The sequence below is a fragment of the Periplaneta americana genome, chromosome 11, assembly GCF_040183065.1.
Source record: "Periplaneta americana isolate PAMFEO1 chromosome 11, P.americana_PAMFEO1_priV1, whole genome shotgun sequence".
NCBI lineage: Eukaryota > Metazoa > Arthropoda > Insecta > Blattodea > Blattidae > Periplaneta > Periplaneta americana.
Window position 1 is genome coordinate 118,409,841 of NC_091127.1, and position 25,468 is coordinate 118,435,308.

Here is a 25,468-nt window from a genome sequence, read left to right on the forward strand (position 1 = left end):
GACGTGCTAACCATTACTACACAGTGGTGGACTAGAAGTATATAGGAAGCTGAGAAATGTACTACAATTTTATGCTGAAGTACGACAATTTTTATAAGTTAGTACGACGGTTTCAATTCCTTTATCTGGCAACCCTGATGGAAGGCGACAGATTAGATACACATATGAAGAGTCCACTGCAAGAATGATGGATGTCATTTGGAATACATTTTGCAGGAGAAGCAATTGAAAGTTTGAAATCCTTAGTGCTCAAAGCTTAACTGTGATTTTCCGATCATTACTGGACAAGGCCTATCAGTGTTAATGCCATATAACTCTCTATGTACATTCTATATGTCTTAAGCTATGCATTGACAGTCTTGGTTCATTTTCGACAAGAAAGTGACATCCATCATTCTTGCAGGGGACTCTTCATATGTTTTGCTCACACGGTAAAAAATAAGGCTTTATTTTCTGCGTTTATGACAAACGTTTAATGGAACAGTCAATGGAACGTACCAAATCAAGAACATGAAGTTATAAATAAAATAGTATGAAAAACTTCGATATACAGTTATTATTGCTAATTAATAATTATTCAATATTTCATTTACCACATAGGCCTATATAATATGATAGGTCCATACATAGTGTTCCGTCTATATACTGCGACAATGTAGAAACGTTTTACAAAATATTATTGATATAGCAGTAGATTAATAACAATATTAGTACAGAGATAACGTCACAGAAAATATAATAAAACGAATAATCATGCTGCACAACTGTTACAGACACAAAGATTGATACACTAATTATTAGAGATTATTATTATTATTATTATTATTATTATTATTATTATTATTATTATTATTACTAGAAAACTTGATACAGTTCTTGCATTATCGTGATTGTGTTCTCCGTTTATAATAATTACATTTACATCCAATAACACCTATCAGATGTGGAAAAAACAAAATCACTTCTGTGTGGAAAAAAAAAAAAAAAACCATTTACCTACAACATTTATATAACATTTTAAAGCAAGTTTTGTAGTTGTATTATAGCGAGGTTAGTTAAAAACTGCAAACTTTTGAAATGATAAACATCTATGATTTTACTACACAGTTCATCACTGTAACAAGGACGAATGTCTAACGCTCGGCTTATACCGTTCGAGGATTTATCGCTCATGACAATTTTACCCATCATGCATGTTCGCTACCTATTGGATTATGCTATGAACTACTTGGCGCTCGAGCGAAAACGTCCGATGCAGACCTGACGAAACTTCAAACATATAAAAAATAGGTTTTAATCTGACCTGATTCCGTATCAAAATAAGGAACAGTTAATGAATATTGTTTGATAGTACTTAGATCGGTCGTTAGGCCCATGATCAAAGAAAATAATGTACCTGGACACCTCAGTTAATCATACAGTGACTCTAAAAATGGCATTCTTCATAATGATTTTTAATCGCGAATTTTGCAATATTAAAGTGATAATAGATCGATACGATACACTGTAAGCAAAAAAAAAAAATTGTTGTGGGGAGGGACTAATTTCGGAATGATGTTTCATATCAACAAAAAAATATTGCATGTCCTTCGTTTTAAATGCTTCTCTTTTCATAAATAAATATGCCTACTCTCCATTTTTAAACCAAAGCAAAGATTTTTTATTTTTATTGGGTTATTTTACGACGCTGTATCAACATCTAGGTTATTTAGCGTCTGAATGAAATGAAGGTGATAATGCCGGTGAAATGAGTCCGGGGTCCAGCACCGAAAGTTACCCAGCATTTGCTCGTATTGGGTTGAGAGAAAACCCCGGAAAAAACCTCAACCAGGTAACTTGCCCCGACCGGGATTCGAATCCGGGCCACCTGGTTTCGCGGCCAGACGCGCTGACCGTTACTCCACAGGCCAAAGCAAAGATAAAACTTCCAAACCAACACAGCTGCAGTTTCATTTTCGAAACTAAATGACGTATTCCAAATCCCAGTGTATCCCTGATACAGGATATAAGTTATTTTGAATATATTTAATGAATTAGGCTATATAATTTACAAAATAATCCATATTTATTGATTTTTTGTATTCTAAATAATACCACAGTCTAGTAGCCTATATACAGTCACGAAGCTCAATAAGTAGTAACTATTCATCCATAGATAGTTGCTAAACACTAGGATCGTTACTATCGCCTCATTACAGACAATACGAAATAGTACCTGCACAGTCTATTGTTCCTAGTACCGTCATAAACTCAAGCTTCGTGACTGTGTATATTAGATTGTGATAATACCTTGTGTGTAATTCAGAATACAAAAGTTTGTCTCATTTTGGTGCATGTTAAATTATTTTTTTTGTACGCTAGTGCATAAGGTTGCATTTTACCCGCTGTTATCAGTGCGTAAAGTGAACCTTTAAAACACTAGTGCGTAAAAAGTAACTACTTTACACACTGCTATTCATTTTACGCACAGCCAAAGAAATGAAATAGGCCTATTCAATGCACAGACATAATTCAGTAAGAAATTAATGCATTACCTTGATCTTTCATTAGACTACTTAAATATTACGCGTAACACAAGTAACAAATTTAACATTCATATCTACATTTTAGCTCTTATTATTCTGAAGTTGCCTGTACGTAGTACTCACTGCAACAAGAAGTAACATTCAATTTTTACTAACCGCATTGTTGATTAAACCACAATCTAATACAGGCATGCCAGAAATCAGACACTCAATGTGCAGTTATGTGCACGGATCGCCGGTCTGTGCAGACTGCATCATTCATGGGTTGCTCTTACCAGTATTTAACTGGAGGGGTGTACGATAATCTATTCTGCGCTTCTAGGGTTGGTTTAAATAGGCATTTGGACATTATAAACACAATTATCAGAAGGACAAAAACACGGTTATTATCAGTGTCTATATTTGACAATTGTAATACAAGAAACTTTAGGCTTACTCAGTTATACTTCACAAAGTAGTGGTTTGTAAAGCATAATTTATTAATATGATTTTTATATAATACCGTCAACGGTGGTAACATTAGCCCATTAAGGATAACTTTGGCCCAACAGAAATTACATATTTGAATTGTTATATCTCTCACAAAATACTGACAGGAGCTGCCATCTACACAGTATAGTTGAGGCTACTAAGATATATCACATTTTGTGGAGATATAACAATTAAAATATATATTCTTTGTTGGGCTAAAGTTACCTTTAATGGGCCAATGTTACCCCCGTTGACGGTATTTGAAGAAAAAGAATATTGCAGTACTTTCGAAACAACAAAAAACGAACAAGTATTTAATTTTACGTAGTAGGTACTAATTATTTTAAAGTAATAGACCCTACTCTTTCATTGTTCGTCAAGCATTATTATTATTGGGACCATTGGTACACAAATGTTGAAGAAAATATACTCCCAATTAATTACATGCAGTAGGACATTATGAAGTTTTTACACTAAAATAATTTCCTTGCTGTATGTCAATATAAATTAACATCAATATTAATAAATAATATAAATTAAGCTTAGAATTTAAATTCACATATAGTTTATTTGGAAAACGTTGAGAGCAAGTATCGACAAGTTGGGAGCGTTACTGAAAGAAATTAAAAGTGTAGTTCACAAGTTGTGAAGCGGCGATATTATATTTATGTCAGGTTTAAAGATTTATTAATGTAAGTATATTAGCACAATATAGTAGTAGTAGGTTTATTTTGCCTGGCAGAGTTAAGGCCATGAGGCCTTCTCTTCCACTCAACCAGGTTTCAATGATATACATGAAATACAAAATTTGATTACAAAACAACACAAAAGAAAATACCTTAGAAATTACATAAAATATAGCAGAAAATTACAATAGAAAAGATCAGTTACATAATATAAAATTACAAATAGTCAAGATCGGTTATGTAATATATAAAATAAAATAGAAAATTACACATAATCAAAATCAGTTACGTAACATAAAGGGGAATATACACACTCACACACACACACACAAACACACAATTTATAAGACCTAAAATGCCCGAGATAAATACCACGATTAATTCACTTGAGATATATTATACAGTTAATATACTAATAGGAGAATATATGTGAGTTACAAGACATAAAATGTTGATTAGCAAATTCGTACTAAATGGCATACAAACACAAATGATTAAGAAATATATCAAGATAATAAAAAAAAGAAAAGAGAAAAAAAAGAAGAAGAAGAGAGAGGAGAAAAAAAATAACAACTTGGTTATTTGAGACTACTTAGAAACTTCCGCAAGAGTCTAGTTCTGTTCATTAAAAACATTTCTAAGTAGTGTGTACTTAAAAGATTTTAGACGCCGAATGCTCCTGATTTCCTGTGACAAGGAATTCCAGGAGCGAGCTTTGTGTATTGTGAAGGAAGCAGAGTAGAGAGATGTTTGATGGAATGGAATTGATAGAACATGGTTATGCTGTGAACGTGTATCACGGTTATGGTGGGATGCTAAAAGTGTGAAGCGAGGAACTAGGTAAATAGGTGTGGTATTATTTAAAATCTGATACAGCAAACAGAGTGAATGAACTGAACGTCTCTCCCGTAAACGAAGCCAAGATAATTGAAAGAAATACTAGGAGACATGATCATAGCGACGGCTGTTAGAAATGAAACGAACACAAGCATTTCATTTCTAACAACCGTGACGTGAGGTGGAAAATTTGCTATTATATATTTTTCCAGAAAATTTTTCCGCCTTGCAAATAGTTGTTTTCTTCTCTCCTTACAACCTCAAGAACCTCACATGTATTCCTCAATATATTCTCATCACTTACCAGCTTATGAAATGAAAGTCGTAAGTCGTTTAGGGTGCTATTCATAGACATTTCGCTAGCCCGGGCTACGAGTGTGCTAAACAGGATTCATATCATATCATATCGCTGACACTGGTTTATGAATACGAAAAACGTTAGTTCGCTGATCATCCACCGAAAGCCCGCGCTAAGAATGTCTATGAATACGGCCCCTAATCTTTGATGGCCGTGTTAGTACAGACTCCAAAACAACGCCATTGTCAAGTTCGTTTTGCCGTGAGAGTACTGATTAAGAAATAAGCGCTGGCAATATCATATTTTGAGAACTTTACTAATCTGATCTAAACTGTCACAATGCTATTACCTCGACATGGGCTGATGAAAGCCTTTCATTCTAAAATAATTATTGTTGGCTGAGGATAACATTATAACAATTATGTTATATGATTCGTAATTTCTCTTCTTCGTTATCTGTGAACTCATCACTTTATTTATCATAATTCATTCACAGACACAGCCAAATCAGTACCCGTACTGAAACTGCGTTACTGAAACAAAAGCTGATATGCTGTTGCAGGTCTGTATAGGCCTGTCGCATTCCCCTCCAAGGCGATTCACTCACTCAAAGTGCACATCGCACAGAGACTACTGCACAATGTGCAGGGTTTTAGCATGTTTAATATATACAGTCACGAAGCTTGAGTAGTTGAGGGTACTAGGAACAATAGACTGTACCGGTACTATTTCGCATTGTCTGTTATGAGGCGATAGTAGCGATCCTAGTGGTTAGCAACTATCTATGGATGCATATTTCCTACGTATTGAACTTCGTGATTGTATATACTAGACTGTGATTATACGGCCAGTTTAGACGGCCATGAAAACGTGATCATGAATAAAACAGGCTGTCATTCCACGGATACTCATTTCTTAATAGTTTCGAGTTTAGACGGCCATGACATCGTGATTTTTTTTTATTGTCGCTTTAACTTATAACAAAAGTCATATCGCGACACGAATTAATTTTAACAATATATATCATTTAGCAAGTCGTAAAAAAAAAATATATTACACAATTTTATCAAACAATCCAGTCAACTTGAAAAACTTTATGACACTATTGCAGTGAGAAGGTTCACCAAGAGATCTTGCTATATCGTTGGGGATTTTTAGTTGTTGTCGTAACTGATTGTATTGAGGACAGTCCTGGACGATGTGTTTCACAGAAAGAGTTTCACTGCAAGTGTTACAAACTGGAGGAGGTTTCTTCTTTAATAAATAACCATGTGTGAGCTTGGTATGTCCAATACGTAGTCGGTTGATGAGACCTTGATTCCTGCGTGATACATGATTAGTTGGATATGATAATCTGAAAGCAGTTCTAATTTCCCAGAGTTTGCTAGTAGATGTTTGAAGCCAGTTGGAGTACCATAGATCATTTAACTTTGTTTTAAGATGAGTGGCTATATCACTATTCCAAGTGGCTATGTCCATATCCTGTATAGGAAGACGAGTTGCTTCTTTTGCTGCCATATCGGCTTGTTCATTTCCATGCAGACCCTGGTGGGAAAGAATCCAGATTATGATAATTTGCTTTGATTGATTGTAGATTTCAGTGTAATAATGTTGAATTTCGTTGATCAGTGGATCGTGATTTTGTAACTTCTCCAACTTTAAATATTTATTTAATGTAAATTTGTGCTATCATAGAAAAAAAACATTGTATGATACACATCCATGTAAAAAGAGAACCTTTACGAACTTGTCTCATAAATACAGTAACTGTTAGTTATGTATATATTTTGAATAACAGTTCAACAATACTCTCAACAGCAATGTCATCACAACATGACAAAGGGACTGAGTTGTTAAGATATAATATATGAATCATATAATGCGAAATTATGCGTAAGTTAATCTTCAAAACATTCAATTTCAACTGCGTCATAGAGACAATTAATGACGACAAAATAACGCGATTCAGACTTCCAAGTGTATTCTCCTTTAAGTTCTTTAGTTAAGGTTAGCTCTACGTAATAAAATTAATCAGTGACGACAATGTTGCGGAAGTATATCTTCCGAGACGATAAAATGAATGAACTACGTCAACATTATGCCATCAGAGCTGAATTTCCGATTGAGTTCAACTATAACAAGGAAGTAATAATAAAAATTATTCCGGAAACGCTAACTTCCAATTTTACTGACCGCAAAACGTAATAAGAGATGTCATGTGACGTATGAAAACAGAAAAGCTATTTCAAGATTAAATTAAATAGAAATATGTATCAGATTATGTAATTTTAAAATACAGGTCTATACAGAGAAATTAAAAGTTATGGCTCATCAGGGGAAATTTCCCATTCGATCAAAAATAATAATCAACAATATTATAATACAGAAAATATCACATTTGTTTATTTAGGCAGTAATGTAAGTATGAGAGAGATAAAAGTAAGTTATACAAAATAAGTTTCATAAATTTCAATCAATATGTGGAAGAACGAACACGACTTTACAAAATAAGGCACATAAAGACATGAAAATAAAGCTCGATAAGACAAGGAACTCCATGTGGTTGATAGAGGACTAAACCGGCAATGAAATAACAGACATACCAGGAATACTTAACATATGTACAAAATATATAGGAGAACTACATGAGACAGAGAATCGTATAGCTATGTACTAGGCCTACGGGTAGAAGATGAAGCAGCCGTATCGAAAGACGAAAAAGAATGTTCTATGCTAAGGGAAGACCTAATTCTTAGAGAAATGAAGAATGAGAAAGCAACAGAATTTGTTGGAATCGCTACTGAATTAGTGAAATAACAGATTAACGACAAGAAGGAAATTCTATCATTATACAACGAAATACAGTATATGAGGAAGGTGAATGGCCTGAAAATTTCACGGAGAAATTGTTGCTGTCAATACCGAAGAAAAATAATTCCAATAAATGTAATGAATATAGAACTATCAGCAGAGCTTACAACCGGTTTAGATTCGACCGGTCAGAGAACATCCGTCAAGGTCGAGGATCCAACTGAATGTTCAAATTTCAACCGGTTACCCCTTATGTTTTGCAGGCTAGACAGAACAACGGCCGCACTTCATCATACATGAAACTGACATTTTCTGAGTATACAAACGGAGTAACAATTGATGGAAATTTACTTTGTCTTAATAAAAAAAATGTTTGCTTGATATAGGCCTATAATTGCTTGGACACTTTAATACACTTATCTTCATAACTAATACATAAATGAACAAATGGAAACCGGTAAGAACAAAGTAAATAAGTGTAATGCATAATATGAAAATAAGTACTGTGCCTAAATAATAAAATAACTTACAATTAGTTACTAAAGAGGAGAGCAAATAAGTATATATATATATATATATTCTATTGTAACATTTACACTTTAAACTCAAAATGCATACCTCTAAGACAGTAATTGTTAATGTATAATTCCTTTTAATTACCTACTCCAAATAACTGCATTATTATTCATTAATAAATCATTTTTTTAAGTAAACAGAGTGTTATTAACAAAAAAGATAAGTACTCTACAGGTCCAATGCTTGTACTTTCACGATGCATTTGGTCCACACTTGTGGAGTAGCGGTGAGCGCGTCTGGCCGCGAAACCAGGTGGCCCGGGTTCGATTCCCGGTCAGGGAAAGTTACCTGGTTGAGGTTTCTTCCTGGGTTTTCCCTCAACTCAATATGAGCAAATGCTGGGTAACTTTCGGTGCTGGACCCCGGACTCATTTCACCGGCATTATCACCTTCATTTCATTCAGACGCCAAATAACCTAAGCTGTTGATAAAGCGTTGTAAAATAACCTACCAAAAACCCGATGCATTTGTTACTCTTTAAAATACCCAACTGTAATACCTGGATGTACAAATCATTCAATGAATCAATGAATGAATCAACTGAATGCGTACATGGAAGAAGGTGATTTCTCCAAAAGGATAAGTTTTCAGGACAAGGTTAAAACTGATTTATATTTGTACTTAATGTAAATCAAATTCATTCCTTATGATGTTTCAGAAAGGCGGGCATTACCATTGTCTATTGATATCTTAATATATAAAATTAAATGTATGTATGTATGTATGTATGTATGTATGTATGTATGTATGTATGTATGTATGTATGTATGTATGTATGTATGTATGTATGTATGTATGTATGTATGTATGTATGTATGTATGTATGTATGTATGTGTGTTCTCTATACAAATCTACACGCTTTGACCGATATGTGCCAAAGTTTGCACATTTAATCTTCATAACCAGGAGAAGAACATAGGCTACATTAAAATTGTGCAAATGGAAGTTAAATTCATTAAAATTATAAAAAATAAAAATAAATAGATCAAATCTTCATGTAAATATTAAAACGCAAAATCTTCTACAGCCAATTGTTTTTTATTATTGTCTGTTATATTCAACATCGACTTTCACGAGGCCATGGAAATTTTAACACGAAATTAAATTACATTGTTGTTACAGATCATGAAGGCTAAAATTAGATAATTCATACAATAAGTATCTTTACGCAGTCCAGGACCGTATTATGAATTCCTCGATGCAGTTTTGTAGATAGTGAGAAAACTGTTTTATACAACTGAATTCTAGAATTGTTTGAAACTACAAGGATTGCTACCACATAATTTACTTAATATTGAATAACCAATAGTACTATTGTGAAATAGTGAGCCACCAAAATTATGCACGAATAAGAATTTGTGTGAAAAACCATACGAAACGTAATAGAATTGGCAATATTAACTGCAAAAATAAAAGGAGATGTTTTTATTCCACGTATTGCTAGGATACTCATTCAACTGCAATTTCAATGTCACAAGCATTTGTAATGGCCATATTAAAATGAAGCTCAAGGACAGTTGCTCAAAGTTGCAGGCATTAACTTAAAAACTGCGTGTTTTTCACATCCTCAACTATATTTTATACAAAGAAGTGAAAAAAAAAAAGATTTTACACGTATCAATAAGCAATTCAATGATACTTTTGTCATGTTGCTAATGTGGTATGTGAATGTACATAAGCCTACTGGAAATAACATTGTATTAATTCTCAAAATATTGTTGTTCACGTTGCAAATTTAGTATGTTAAGAGTTGTGGAAATAAAAATCTCTCAATTTCTAAAATACCGGTAGGCCTATACGTTTCTCAGAATATTAGTCTTTATGTTAAAAAATAACTAATTGCGAGTTTATATTGTATCTGTATTCTGTGTGTAAAATTAGAATTAATATAATATGTTCTGAATTTATGAGATATAGTTTCAAGTTATATTAAAAAAACTGGATATGATATAAGTGGGTGTACAGCGTTCAAGAGGTAAAAAAATCTTCCAATATAAATTAAATTATATATGTATATATTGTTTCAATGCTGAAACTGATCAGAAAGAGGAGAAGGAATTATATTTCCGTTGGGTTTTACTTTGTTTAGAGTTTGATTTTTCTATTACTTTATTTGTATTTCTGGCGGTGCGGAAGAGAAGGCCTAATGGCCTTAACTACACCAGAATAAATAAATAAAATAAATAAAAACAAATAAATAAATAAAAACAAATAAATAAATAAATTTAAACAACAGTTTAACGTCAGGCACATGATGAAATGTTTTCTTTGCGGTGCCTAATTTACAACTGTTTTAAATTGAGAACCCTGTCAGGCATTTGGCTGAGGAGTTCATTAATTCATGTAAGTGACGTTAAGTAAAGAATCATCTTTATGGGCGAGGAAAGCTTAGTAAAGACAATTCGTTTTGGTTGTGTATAGTTAGGTTTCCGAGATTTCCGAAAATTTAATAACCAGTTTAATTAAAAATAGAAGCAGAAAGGAAAACCCGGGCAATGCCGGGTGCTTTCAGCTAGTGTTGTAATAAAGAGCTTATGCAATAAAACATGTCACTACAAATCAGTTTTAATCTTCTCCTGAAAACTTGCTCAACTAATGAATAAATCAGTGAATCAATGAATGAATCAATGAATGAACGAGCCACCTGCGTAGTTCAGTCGGCTAAGGCGCTTGCCTGCCGATCCGGAGTTGTGCTCGGGCGCGGGTTCGAATCCTGCTTGGGCTGATTACCTGGTTGGTTTTTTCCTAGGTTTTCCCCAACCGTAAGGCGAATGTCAGGTAATCTTTGGCGAATTCCCGGCCTCATCTCAACAAATACCATCTCGCTATCACCAATTCCATCGACGCTAAATAACCTAGTAGTTGATACAGCATCGTTAAATAACCAACTAAAAAATCAATTAACGAATGAATGAACCAATTAGTGAATCAATGAATGAATCGATGGATGAATAAATCAAAGGGTCGATGTATGAATGGATGGATGGATAATTAGCCTGAAATCACACTCATCGAAGATTCATCTGCGAACACTGAATCAGCGCTTGTATTCTAAGATAGAAAAAGTGTTGGAAGAAGAGTAATTATTTGACTTCGGAAGGGGGGAAATGTACGAGAGATGCTATTGGGCTACTACGAACAATCGACGAATTATATCTAGAGAAAGATAAAGAAGTTGGGTATGTAGTACAGTATCTGTGAACCTCGGAAAGGCTGTTGACAGAGTAGATTGGAATTAATAGTGGCACAGTAATGTTGGTCAAGATAATAACGATATTATAATGGTTACAGTAACGTTAGTCAAGATGATTATGATGGTAGTGACTACAATAACAATGATTAAGATAATCAAATTATGATATGATAGGAGTGCTTACTATCACGATGGTCAAGATAATGATGATAACATTATAGTGGCTACAGTCATGATAGGCAAGATGATGGTAGTGACTACAGTAACAATGATTAAGATAATCAAATTATGATATGATAGTAGTTCTTACTATCACGATGGTCAAGATAGTGATCATAACATTATAGTGGCTACAGTAATGATAGGCAAGATGATTATACGATGATAGTGACTACAATAACAATGATTAAGATAATAAAATTATGATATGATAGCAGTTCTTACTATCACGATTATCAAGATAGTGATGATAATTAACATAGTGGCCACAGTAATGATAGGCAAGATGATGATACGATGATAGTGACTACAGTAACAATGATTAAGATAATCAAATTATGATATGATAGCAGTTCTTACTATCACGATGGCCAAGATAGTGATGATAACATTATAGTGGCTACAGTAATGATAGGCAAGATGATGATACGATGATAGTGACTACAGTAACAATGATTAAGATAATCAAATTATGATATGATAGCAGTTCTTACTATCACGATGGTCAAGATAATGATGATAACATTATAGTGGCTACAGTCATGATAGGCAAGATGATGATACGATGATAGTGACTACAGTAACATTGATTAAGATAATCAAACTATGATATGATAGCAGTTCTTACTATCACTATTGTGAAGATAATGATGATAACATTATAGTGGCTACAGTCATGATAGGCAAGATGATGATACGATGATAGTGACTACAGTAAAAATGATTATGGTAATCAAATTATGATATGATAGGAGTGCTTATTATCACGATGGCCAAGATAATGATGATAATATTATAGTGGCTACATTCATGATAGGCAAGACGATGATACGATGATAGTGACTACAGTAACATTGATTAAGGTAATCAAATTATGATATGATAGTAGTTCTTACTATCACGATGGCCAAGATAGTGATGATAACATTATAGTGGCTACTGTAGTGATAGGCAAGATGATGATACGATGTAACTACAGTAACAATGATTAACGTAATCAAATTATGATATGATAGCAGTGCTTACTATCATGATGGTCAAGATAATGATGATAACATTATAGTGGCTACAGTCATGAGAGACAAGATGATGATATGATGGTAGTAACTACAGTAACACTGATTAAGGTAATCAAATTATGATATGATAGCAGTGCTTACTATCACAATGGTCAAGATAATGATAACCTTATAGTGGCTACAGTTACGATAGACGAGATGATGATATGATGGTAGTAACTACAGTAACAATGATTAAGGTAATCAAATTATGATATGATAGCAGTGCTTATTATCACGATGGTCAAGATAATGATGATAGATAAGATGATGGTATGATAGTAGCGACTACAGTAACAATGATTAAGGTAATAAAATTATGATATGATAGCAGTGCTTACTATCACGATGGTCAAGATAATGATGATAACATTATAATAGCTACAGTCATGATAGACAAGAAGATGTTATGATGTTAGTGACTACAGTAACAATGAATAAGATAACCAAATTATGATAAAATAGCAGTTCTTACTATCACGATGACCAAGCTAATGAAAACATTATAGTGGCTACAGTTATGATAGACAAGATGATGGTATGATGGTAGTGACTACAGTAACACGGATTAAGATAAATTATGATATGTTAGCGGTGCTTACTATCACGATGGTCAAGGTAATGATAAAATTATAGGGACTGTAGTCATGATAGACAAGAAGATGTTATGATGTTAGTGACTACAGTAACAATGAATAAGATAATCAAATTATGATAAAATAGCAGTTCTTACTATCACGATGGCCAAGCTAATGAAAACATTATAGTGGCTACAGTTATGATAGACAAGATGATGGTATGATGCTAGTGACTACAGTAACACGGATTAAGATAAACAAATTATGATATGTTAGCGGTGCTTACTATCACGATGGTCAAGGTAATGACAAAATTACAGTGACTGTAGTCATTATAGACAAGAAGATGTTATGATGTTAGTGACTACAGTAACAATGAATAAGATAATCAAATTATGATAAAATAGCAGTTCTTACTATCACGATGGCCAAGCTAATGAAAACATTGTGATAGACAAGATGATGGTATGATGGTAGTGACTACAGTAACACGGATTAAGATAAACAAATTATGATATGTTAGCGGTGCTTACTATCACGATGGTCAAGGTAATGATAAAATTATAGTGACTGTAGTCATGATAGACAAGATGATGATATGATGGTAGTGTCTACAGTAACAATGATTAAGATAATCAAATTATGATAAAATAACAGTTCTTACTATCACGATAGTCAAGATAATGATAAAATTATAGTGACTCTAGTCATAATAGACAAGATGATCATATGATGGTAGTGGTTACAGTAACGATAATTAAGATAATGAAATTATGATACCATATCAGTGCTTACTATCACGATGGTCAAGAAAATGATAATAAAATTATAGTGGCTGCAGTAATGATATGGTAATCGCTACAATCAAGATAGACACGATGAAGGTAGTGGCTACCCAAGTTGGTCAAAACAATCATATGGTATTATTGACTACAGTAATTACGATACGATAATATTATGGTAATGATTATAGTAATGATGGTGAAGATAACGATATGATGGCGGTGGTTACAGTATAGTGGTCAAGATAATAACTCTGAGGGCAATGATTACAGTGATGATGGTCAAAGTAATAACAATCTAGAAGAGTCAGAAAGGGATGGAGCATTGTTAAGAGATATGCGAGTAGATTGAGCTTTTTCCATAGCTGTTAATGAATAAGGAATTCAAACCTTACGCAGATTTGCTCTGTCTTTATTTAAAGGTGAAACAATGTGGTGAGCAATGTATTCTACTCATTGTCCACCGCTGTGAAGTATCAGTTAGCACATCTGACCGTAAAACGAACGGTTCCGGTTTCAAATACTGGTTGAGACAAGTTACCTTGTTGAGGTTTTTTTCGAGGTTTTCCGTCAACCAATTGAAGCAGAACTGCTGGGTAACTTTCGGCGTTGGATCTAGGATTCATTTCGTCATCTTAATTACACTTCCTCTCTTTCATCATCCGGCCTCTATGCTCGAGGTTGCAGGTTCGATCCCGGCCCAGGTCGAAGGCATTTAAGTGTGTTTAAATGCGACAGGCCCATGTCAGTAGATTTACTGGCATGTAAAGGAACTCCTGCGGGACAAAATTCCGGCACACCGGCGACGCTGATATAACTTCTGCAGTTGCGAGCGCCATTAAATAAACCATTTTGTTTTTCTTTCATCATAATCTTCGTTTCCTTCCTAGGTTTCGGGCTTGCTCCGATTTTGATTCGGCTGCGGGCTGCCGCCGGATTTGGACCCGTGGATATGTGGTCATCGTTGTTGGTAGTAGTGCTACGCACAGTCTGCTCTTCACCAGGCTTATGGTAACTCGTGGGACCGGCGTTAAGAGAGCGCGGTGAGGCCGACGCGGAATGGTAAAGGAATCAAGTAAGCTGTAGGGGGAGTTCGGAGGCGGAGCGCAGGGGATCAGCCCGCGGGAAGTAACTTGTCACTGCCAGGCAGTCTTGGCCAGATATGGATTTTCTTATGTTTAGATACTTTTTCACAATTTCTGGTCTAATTAACATATGCCTATTCAAAATATTTGCAATTATCCACTGACTTCTTGTGATCTCAAGTTAAGAAGGATATCTTGACTGGCCTTCCCTTGAACAGATCTGTTTCACTACCTTCGTGTTTCTTTTTAGTTCCAATAATTTCGTGAAATAATACAAAATCACTACTTGGCACATCTGATTGGTGTTGATCCATGCTCACCGACAAAGGAAGAATGCGTCGAAGTTGTGTCGTAAATTGCACGTGGCCCCTTATCGTCTATTCTGGACTTAGTAATATTATGCGAACGTGACTGAAGTGTATCCTGAATTGGAAAGGGGAAGGCAAAATTATATAAAACTATTAAAATCCCGATTAAGGATAATCAGCTTTCGGAAATCCCTTTAGAATTTACATTTGTAAATGGATAGTTTCAGCGGGAAATTCCTGTAGTTATTAATAACAAGCAGAAATATAAGCAAACGTGTATGTCATAAACTTGGGAAGGACATCGCACTGAGAGTTTCCGTCTACCTTATTAGGCTGTTCTCCGTGAAGGAAAGAAACATTATGAAATAATCGATCATGTGAGCGCATGTTTACATTTCCTCATAGCTTATAATTATATGCGTGAATGAATTTTGACTAAATTTGATATAATGAACATAATTATATTTATTAATGCTAAAAAAGTCACATATATATGAACACCCCTTGACACGGAAAATAGTCACTCTCCTGTAGCGTGAATTTGTCTAAGTGTCGTTTGGGTTAACGCGAGATTCACATGAGGAAATATTAAGCATCGAGATCCGAGGATAAAGTTAAATCGTAACTGCGAAGTATCTGTATGTCGCGAAACGATATATTTCCTACGAAGCCTTTATGACTTAGCGATATAGCGCTTTCTTGTCGTAACAAAGACCGAACGTCCAATCTCTCTATGTAAAACGCATGCTGTAAACACAGAACACACTATGATTCCCAACCTATTCCGAGCTTAACTTAGCCTCTGAACAGCGACCAATTTCCATGTCAAAGGGTGTACATTATGAATGTTATTGGTCATGATGCTTATGACTGGGTCTAAAGCTCAAGAATTCAAAAACTCAAATCCCTCGAGCTAGATTTTGGAGACATTTGAATTTTTAGTATGATTTCATATAGATGCAAAGTTGAGCCAAATAGGATAAAGGTGCCTAATTCCGTGATACCCCTAATCCCATGATAAAATTTCAATTGATTGCCATGGAGTTGTGGTCTCTGACTTTCAAGTTTTTGAAATACCTAACAGATGCCAGGAGATGTCTTCTTTTCAATTCTATTGACTACCCGCCTTTTGAATATAAGCAGTCGACTGCAGAAGCTTTTGTTCATTGAAAGGTGGTTGACCAGTAAGTTTTTCTTTCTCTTGTGACCGCTCCTGAAGAAACATTTTATATTTGGGGTAAGAATTAATATAGCATTATAAAAATGATATATTACTGTAGATTATAGTCAGCTGAATCAATGTGTATGATTATTTAAACATCTAGGGCCATATTCATAGACATTCTTAGCGCGGGTTTCCGGTGGATGTAGGAAAAGTAACGCTTCACTGAAGGTTACTATTTTTCTGAAAATCTTCGGATGCCAAACTTCAAAATGACGGTTCATTCATTGAAATGCATTCAGTCGTTTTCCCGTAATTTCCATTACCAGTTCAAATTATATACATATATATATATATATATATATATATATAGATCATAAAACAACATGAAAGTGAATAATGAAAGATAAGTAGCCTAATGTTAGTGAGACAATAATAAACTTGGATAATAAATAGTAATAATAATAATAATAATAATGAGATATTTTAAGTGTTTATCCTGTGCTATATAATATAACCATTAAATATTGAGAAACTTGAAGGAACTCTTATTGTTAACTAGAATTGTTTCAAAAATAATTCCTTAGTCTATTCTTAAATTGGTTTGATGACTGACAGTCTCTGACATTACTCGGTAGGGAATTCCAAAGTCGAGGAACAGCCACAGCGAAAGAAGATGAATATGAGGATGTTCGGTGGGAGGGAATGGATAATATTGAGGAGTGTTGTCGTGTGTAGATTATGTTGCCGACGTGCAAAGGGTCGTCCATAACCCGCCCCTAGCACCGTTACCTAACCTTTGAAAACCTCGTGTTTACTAATGTATTTCACATACAATATGTATAGATAGATCCAAAACTCTTGTACATTGGGCGTGGTGAGAGACTGAAGATGGGAAGTGAGTGAAAATTGCTGCTTATTTTTAGTAATAATTATGTAAGAATGCGTAGAATGTTTATTATTGAATAAAATAAAAAAATTAGGTAGATAAAAAGCGTTTAATCTTACATTTACATATAGATTTTTGTTATGCATCTTTCACACGCGGGCCTGCTGAATTACTGGCATTTAACGATGTTATGCGCCAACGTGACTTTGTGTACATTTTGTGTCTAGCGGAGGCTTTTGCTGTAGATGAACTTTATCTAACGTTAAAAATTCCACGTATTTCTACTCACATTTTAAATTAAATCATTTGCTTAATATAAATATTAAGTTAAACGTTGATGATATCCGAAAATTCTACAATAATTACATGTTTCAAAATCTTTTATTTCGTGTTTTGAAACAAGGAGGACCATGTATCTTATTGCCGATTCGTACAATTCGGAAGAACAAACTTTCACAGTTCAAGTTACTATATTCACTACCTGAAAACGCGTATCATTCATAAACAAATAAGTGACCCAAACAGTACAAACGGACAGGTTAGTGATGTATTAATACCTGTCTATACATATTTACTACTGCTACAGTTGTGTATCTAAATTATTAGCATGAATGCAGCACGTGATCATATAGCTAATCTTGCTTTATCATGTAAGTAACCAACGCAGAAGGTGTTTATTTGTAGTCAGTTTATCTACGTGTTCCCTCCCCTGAGCACCAGATCACTCTCTTTGAGAAGAGTGCTAGAATTTTTGTATATTTGACTATTTCCTGTATATTTTTCTAGCAATAAACCAATTATAATTATAACTAAGCTTAGTATTTCAACTACGTCTAACAAGGAGAGGACACGCTCTGTATATCACCGAATTAAATAAGATTTCGTTACATGAAAGTACAAGACGTACTGTTTAAAGTCATGCCTGGTATGGGTGGCCAATGACCCCTCGTTTTGAAAATATTGGCTATTGTTTGTGACATACTTCCGTTACGTTCCTAATAGGAAAGCATTAGACTGTGTAACGGACTAGCTCATATGGTTGGATGCTGAGTTGCCATCCAGGCAACCTAAGTTCGAATCCTAATGTCTTCTCATTTTTTAAAGCTTAATAGTATTATTATTATTATTACTATTATTATTATTATTATTATTATTATTTATTTTTTTAATTCACTTTCAGTTCTCAGCTCCTATATTCAAAGCCATGTTGAAATATGCGTGGTATGCATCAAAATTAATAAACGAATGAGAAGTGTTTGTGAATGTGAATGATATCTGTTTCGCAGTAGAAGTGCGGAAAAATGTGTGTGTCTGTGGACAACCTTCTTTCATTTGCTGTGCATGGTGCAGGAAATACTCGCATGTATGTTTTGTGTGTTTTTATGACATTTATCATAATGAATCACGTACAAAATGAAGTGGAATAACTGCTACAGAAACAGAATAGACACCAGTGACACATCTTGCCTGCCTACATGAGCAATATTTCATTGTTTATCCTTTACAATACAATGCTAGTTAATTAGTAATTTGTTTAAAACATGATCAAGCGTTCAATACGTTGAGAAATATGATATATGTAAATAGATAACTGTGATCACAATATTAATCATTATTAAAAGAAAAAATATAGGACTAGTTAAGATTCGAACTGAGGTTGTCTGGATAACAACTCAGCATCCAACCATATGGGCTACGCTGTTATACAGTCCGATGCTTCCCTATTGAGCACCTAACGTATGTATGTCACAAACAATAGCCAATATTTTCAAAACGAGGGGTCATTGGCCACTCATACCAGGTATGACTTTAAACAGTACGTCTTGTACTTTCATCTCACATAATCTTATTTAATTCGGTGATATACAGAGCGTGTCCTCTCCTTGTAAGCTGAAATACAGTTGCCTAGTCTCATACTGTACCTGACGTCACAGCCCAGGAATACGTCCCGTCTGATACAACATAGAACCGCATCTTACTGACGCTCACTCTAGTTTGTGTTGAAGTCGGAACACGGTCATAGTGAGTGCTTTAAACCAGTGAAATGTAAAAGTCGTATTATTTACTTAACGTAACATTTGTATTTGTGATGAGGTAAAATGCCGAAGACAAAAAGTTCGAAGTGCGAAAGGCTGGAGGACTTAATTCAGGAGTTCGGAGCCAATAATAATTTACATTACATGTAAATTGTCCAAAGAAGATATAGGCCTAAAAGTTAGAAAAAAACAGTGCATTGAAAGACACTGCAATACAAAAAGGCATAGAAATATGGTTGAACGTAACTCAAAACAAGTAGTACCATCAAACTCAGAGAGAGTACGATAAGAAATCCAAGTTTTGCAGGATCTATGTGCCATGATGGTCAATGCCAATATACAGCTTAATATATTGAACAATAAACACTTTAGAGAATTTCTAGAAAAGTACACGAAGGAACATATTCCAAGTGAGCCCAAACTCCGTCAGCACTTTGTACCCATACTTTATGAAGAAAAAAATGTTTGTCACGCAGGTAGACCCTGGCCAACTTCGGTTGTTGCGCCGTTAGATTATGAAGTCAGTAGTTGCTCTACTTTTATTTCAGGTTGGATGTAGTCTACGAACATGCAGCAAGAACATGTTTGTCTGTCTCTTTCTCTGCTGCATCACCTGGGTTCCACCTACTATATAGACTATTTACCCGCAACTTGAGTATTTTGGTAGCAGGAATACTAAGCTTTATGATAGCTTTCACATATTTTCAGTGGAAATAACCAACTGAAAAAAAATAACCAACAATATTGTTAAGATTAGCATTTTCTAACCTTTCTGAACATATCTTATATTAAACGTGTAGTTTAAAATCCCGCGGTACACTCATATAATCTAAATAGTGTTTCCCAACCAGGGAGAAATATTGAGGCTTTTAGAAGGAAATGAGAACAATAAAATACAAATAAATCAGATAAATCAGCCCTGGACATATGAGGAGAAGTGAAAGGAATGGATAACCCCCCCCCCCATGTTCTTTTCGCTTACACCGCCTTATAAACAAACGCACAGTAAGGCTCTGTGCATCAGTGGTGGATTTTAGGTAATTAGCGAGAGCTGAAAGTTCGTAAAATCTATTATGCCCGCCTGATACAATCCGTCACTACTTTCCTGTCTGCTCGTACCGCACCAGAAATTTACTGTCTCAGCCGCGGAAGGTGGAGTGAAAAGTTAAGGGGGGGTTTGTAGTGATTCTATCGAGTTAATAGCGCCCAGGCCTGTGATAAAATATGTATATGAATTAATATATGAAATAACATCTTTTCTATTTTATATACATCATTTTTGAGTCAACATAGGGGGGGATTGACAGTGTGATGAATGGTGAAAGGGCGCATGGGGAAATAAGGGTTGAGTAACGCTTAAACAAAATACCCGTTATTCACAAATAGACCTTTTTATGTGCTTTTATTTGACGTTCATGATAGAAATGTTAAATTTAGTGATAGGAAATTATTACAATGTAATACAGGTATTACTGCAATAATTATGGTATTATGCATGTTTTCTGAATTTGTTGTTTACAAATACAATATTATGACAATTTCCGAGGTACTTAATGTACGACATTTTTTATAAAGACAAGTAGGCTAACATGATTTATTTTAAAGATTAGTACGATATTGTAACCTTACTGATGTGATGCAGGCTGTGGTTGAGTGGTCAGACTTCTGACCTGTCACGCAGGCGGCCCGGGTTCGAGTCCCGGTCCGCTCTGGGATTTTTCATTGAAAATCCATAGTGACACTTGTGGCGGACAAGGTCGCAGTTGGGGTTTTTCTCGGGGTTCTTCCGTTTTTCCCCATATTAGGCATTTACATCATTCCGTCACCATTTCTCCATTTAGTCATCATTCCATAGCATTGCCCGATCGCATGGAGGGGGCTGGCCTAGGGACGAGGGGGGTTGCCTGCTCGACATCTGAGTACGCAGCGAACCTTAGTGTAGTCAGCCGGTGTGGGTTTGGGAATGCGCCTAGCTTGAGAGCTAGCGCAATAGATCGTAACAGGTCGCAGTGCTGGGCCATAGTGCCCCCCTCCCGTAAATTCAATTCAATTCAATTCAAAACCTTACTGATTTGGCAACCTTAGCTGAGCGCCATCACTTGTTTTGCTGCTCTTTTTACTTTTATTTTTGCAATTTTTGCAACGGCAACCTTTACTATTTTCATTTTCTCGCGATATACCTGTTGAAAATATTTGCTTTATGTAGATTATGCCATTGATGTATTCGGTAACGTAGTTTTGTTTGAGAATTTTAAAACAAAAAGTATACATACACTGACAATAAATGATTTACTTCATAGTCTACTGTGCTATGATTATTTATAAATAAAATGATATCACCTATGTAACATCTGAGGAGAAGTCAGCTCTCTTGTTCACTTGGGGTGGAAAACTATGAAGCGAATATGTTGCCATAGCTTCAATTAACTTTGTATTATAAACTGCAGCTTTTCACGGAGTTATGACAGGATTTATCAAATAACCTTAGACATAGCATTTGTAAGCTAAGGTTATAAGCTATTTGCTATACTATTTAATACTTCATTTTAGTTTGTCAATATTTATTTATTTGTCTAATGGCTAGTACATGATATATACTAGCACTGACTGAGCGAAAAACAAGAAAGTGATGAACAAAACTACGGATTAAGTAATTAAAAACATTCGGGCTCTGGCTTCCCAGTAGCGGTCGACTTCCTTGGAGGATTTCAGAGCAGGGCATTTTGCAAGACGTTGTCTATCCATGTCTTCCTGTTGATGGCACAAAATGCAGGATACTGATGGAAGGATGCCTAGACGATTGAGGTGTTTACCCAGCACTCAAAAGTAGCCAATTTGTCCATAAATAAAACTGACCACCCCTACACAGAACAAATCACTAATTGTGAAAAAATACTTGCAACTTTAAAAGAACATGGCAAAACAGTTGTGTTACAATGAATCCCAGGACATTGTAATCTACATGGGAATGAACAGGCTGACACATTAGATAAGAAGGGTGCCAATCTCAAAATAAAACCACGGAAACCTTTGTCATTTATATCGAATAAATCATTATTTTGTTTCAGTCAGTCACTTATCATTTATCAATGGCAGAAAAGATTCTGTTACATCAAAGGTACAATTGTACCTTTGATGTAACTTCACAATACTTATCTGATATCCAACACGACTTTTAAACTTTGTCATTTAGCTCAGTAAAACAATATATCAAGTTTGTCAATATAATTCCTGCAATTAAACGCAGAATAAATATGAGAAATGCCTGGTATTATAAGGTTGAGGAGCTTTTGTCATCCAGTCTGCTGTCAAAAAATCTGAAATTTAGAATTTATAAAACAGTTACATTACCAGTTGTTCTGTATGGTTGTGAAACTTGGACACTCACTTTGAGAGAGGAACAGAGGTTAATGGTATTCGAGAATAAGGTGCTTAGGAAAATATTTGGTGCTAGAGGGATGAAGTCACAGGAAAATGGAGAAAGTTACACAACGCAGAATTGCACTCATTGAACTATTCACCTAACATAATTAGGAACATTAAAACTAGACGTTTGAGATGGGCAGGGCATGGGTGAATCCAGAAATGCATATAGAGTGTTAGTTGGAAGACCTGAGGGAAAAATACCTTTGGGGAGGCCTAGACGTAGATGGGAGGATAATATTAAAATGAAATTGAGGGATGTAGGATATGATGCTAGGAAATGGATTGATCTTGCTCAGAGTAGGGACCGATGGAGGGCTTAGGTGAGGGCGGCAATGAATCTCAGGGTTCTTTAAAAGCCATTTGTAAGTAAGTAATTCCTGGAATACAATTTTGTATCATTTATTGTCCACACTGATATCGTTTTGAGCCCGTAACCGAAAAGGTTACAAAGGATTTAACTTCGGACTCCCTGACCACATCTCTGATAACGCCTGCAACCACAGGTCAGTTAAGTAACCACTTCCTCAACATTATGAACTCCAGGAAGTGGTTCATTTTCCTACAACAATGCCCTATCCGGTTATCTATTTTATTCTGCCGTATCTAGTTATAAATTATTAAGCTGTGCTTGCACTATCGGTAAAAATAGGTGGTGTAAGAAAATGAGGATAATACTGGACAAAAGGATAACTGAAATTAGTCACCGTCGTAGCTTAGGCGGTAGCGCTTTTGCCTACTGATCTGGAATTGTGTTCGGGCGTGGGTTCGATTTCCGCTTAGACTGACTGCCTGGTTGGACTTTTTCCGAAGTTTTCCACAACCGTAAGGCGAATGTCAGGTAATCTATGGCGAATCCTCGGCCTCATCTCGCCAAATACCATCTTGCTAGCACCAATTCCATCGACGCTAAATAACCCGTAAGGGCTAATTTATACACCTAATATGATTGAATCATGCATTATCATAATACACTGGTCTCTTAAACTGATTGAGATAATTGGAAATTCAGTTTAATTACATTTACAATTTGCTTTTATAATATTCAATTTTATCGGACATTATGCAGTAGTTGATCTGATCACGTGATTATTTCATAACAATAAATTACACTCTTCAAAAATTCAAGAGAGATAGAGATAGAGAGAGAGAGAGAGAGAGAGAGAGAGAGAGGAATGGAAAGAGAGAGAACAGGAGATAAACAGAGAGAGAGAGAGAAGAGATAGAGAAAGAAACAAAACATTCCTTTTCACTTGGTTTCTATTTGCTGACATTGTACTCTATGTATACACAACTTGAAAGCAGTCTGTCTAATTAAGCCAAGAATGAAGTGGAATTTAGAAAGCCGTTATACTCAAAGTCTAATTTAATTCGACGTGTTGTTTAGGCCTTCATTAATGACTTACAGAACGTATCTTCAGACGATAAATGCAGTGACAAAGAGAAATATAATTTCTTAAACCAATTATAAACAAGTATATACAGGGTTGGGCACATAAAACCGGCCCCATCTCATGTCATATGATTTGGAAAATAAATTACGTAGGGTATTGTTTTCTTTTCTTTCTTTTTTCTTGAAAATGTAATTATGTTGGCTATACTGTATCTTCCGCGTGTTTTGTGTCATTGTTGTTGCGCCATTGTTGCTTATAACCTCTTCTGGTTGCTGTTTAAAAGTCAGACGTTCTAAACACATGGAAAGAGTGGTTTTTTAAATAAGCATGACTTATTCAATACCAGAGCGAATATTCATTGTGGAGGCGTACGTACAGACCAGCTCTATTAAGGAAACACAACAATTATTCAGGGACAAATATCCGCTTCGCTCAGTACCAGCGAAAAGCAGCATTCAAGATTTGGTGCGAAAATGGCGTACGACTGGATCCATCAAAAATGTAACAAGGAACAGAACTCCTTCTGTCCGGACTCCTCAACTTACGGCGCGAATAAAATTAATGAATTTATCACCCATGAGGAATTGACACGTATTTTCATGAACCTGTTAAAACGTGCACAGAAGTGTCTAGATGCAGATGGAGGGCACTTCCAACATTTATTATGAAAGTAAATGCATTTTATTTTCATTCCATTTGAAGTTTGTTTCAAATCATTAGTACCTATCAATGTCATAACACGGGCCGATTTTATCTGCCCAACTCTGTACAATATACAGTACATGTTCTCATTCATTGTTGTCACCCTGCTTAAACTTCTGCATGTCAATATCTTTCTGTGGTGCTTACCTAGTTTATTCATCCAATATTGTCGTATTTTAATCTATGCACAGTGTGCGCATTCCCAAACTATTATAACTGGAAATTAAATCAATGACATTCCCAAAACATGCTATGAAATGTTTCATACTTACTTACTTACTTACTTATTGGCTTTTAAGGAACCCGGAGGTTCATTGCCGCCCTCGCATAAGCCCGCCATTGGTCCCTATCCTGAGTAAGATTAATCCATTCTCTATCATCATAATGAAATGTTTCATATAAGACAATTTTCATTAAATAACACTATAATAATA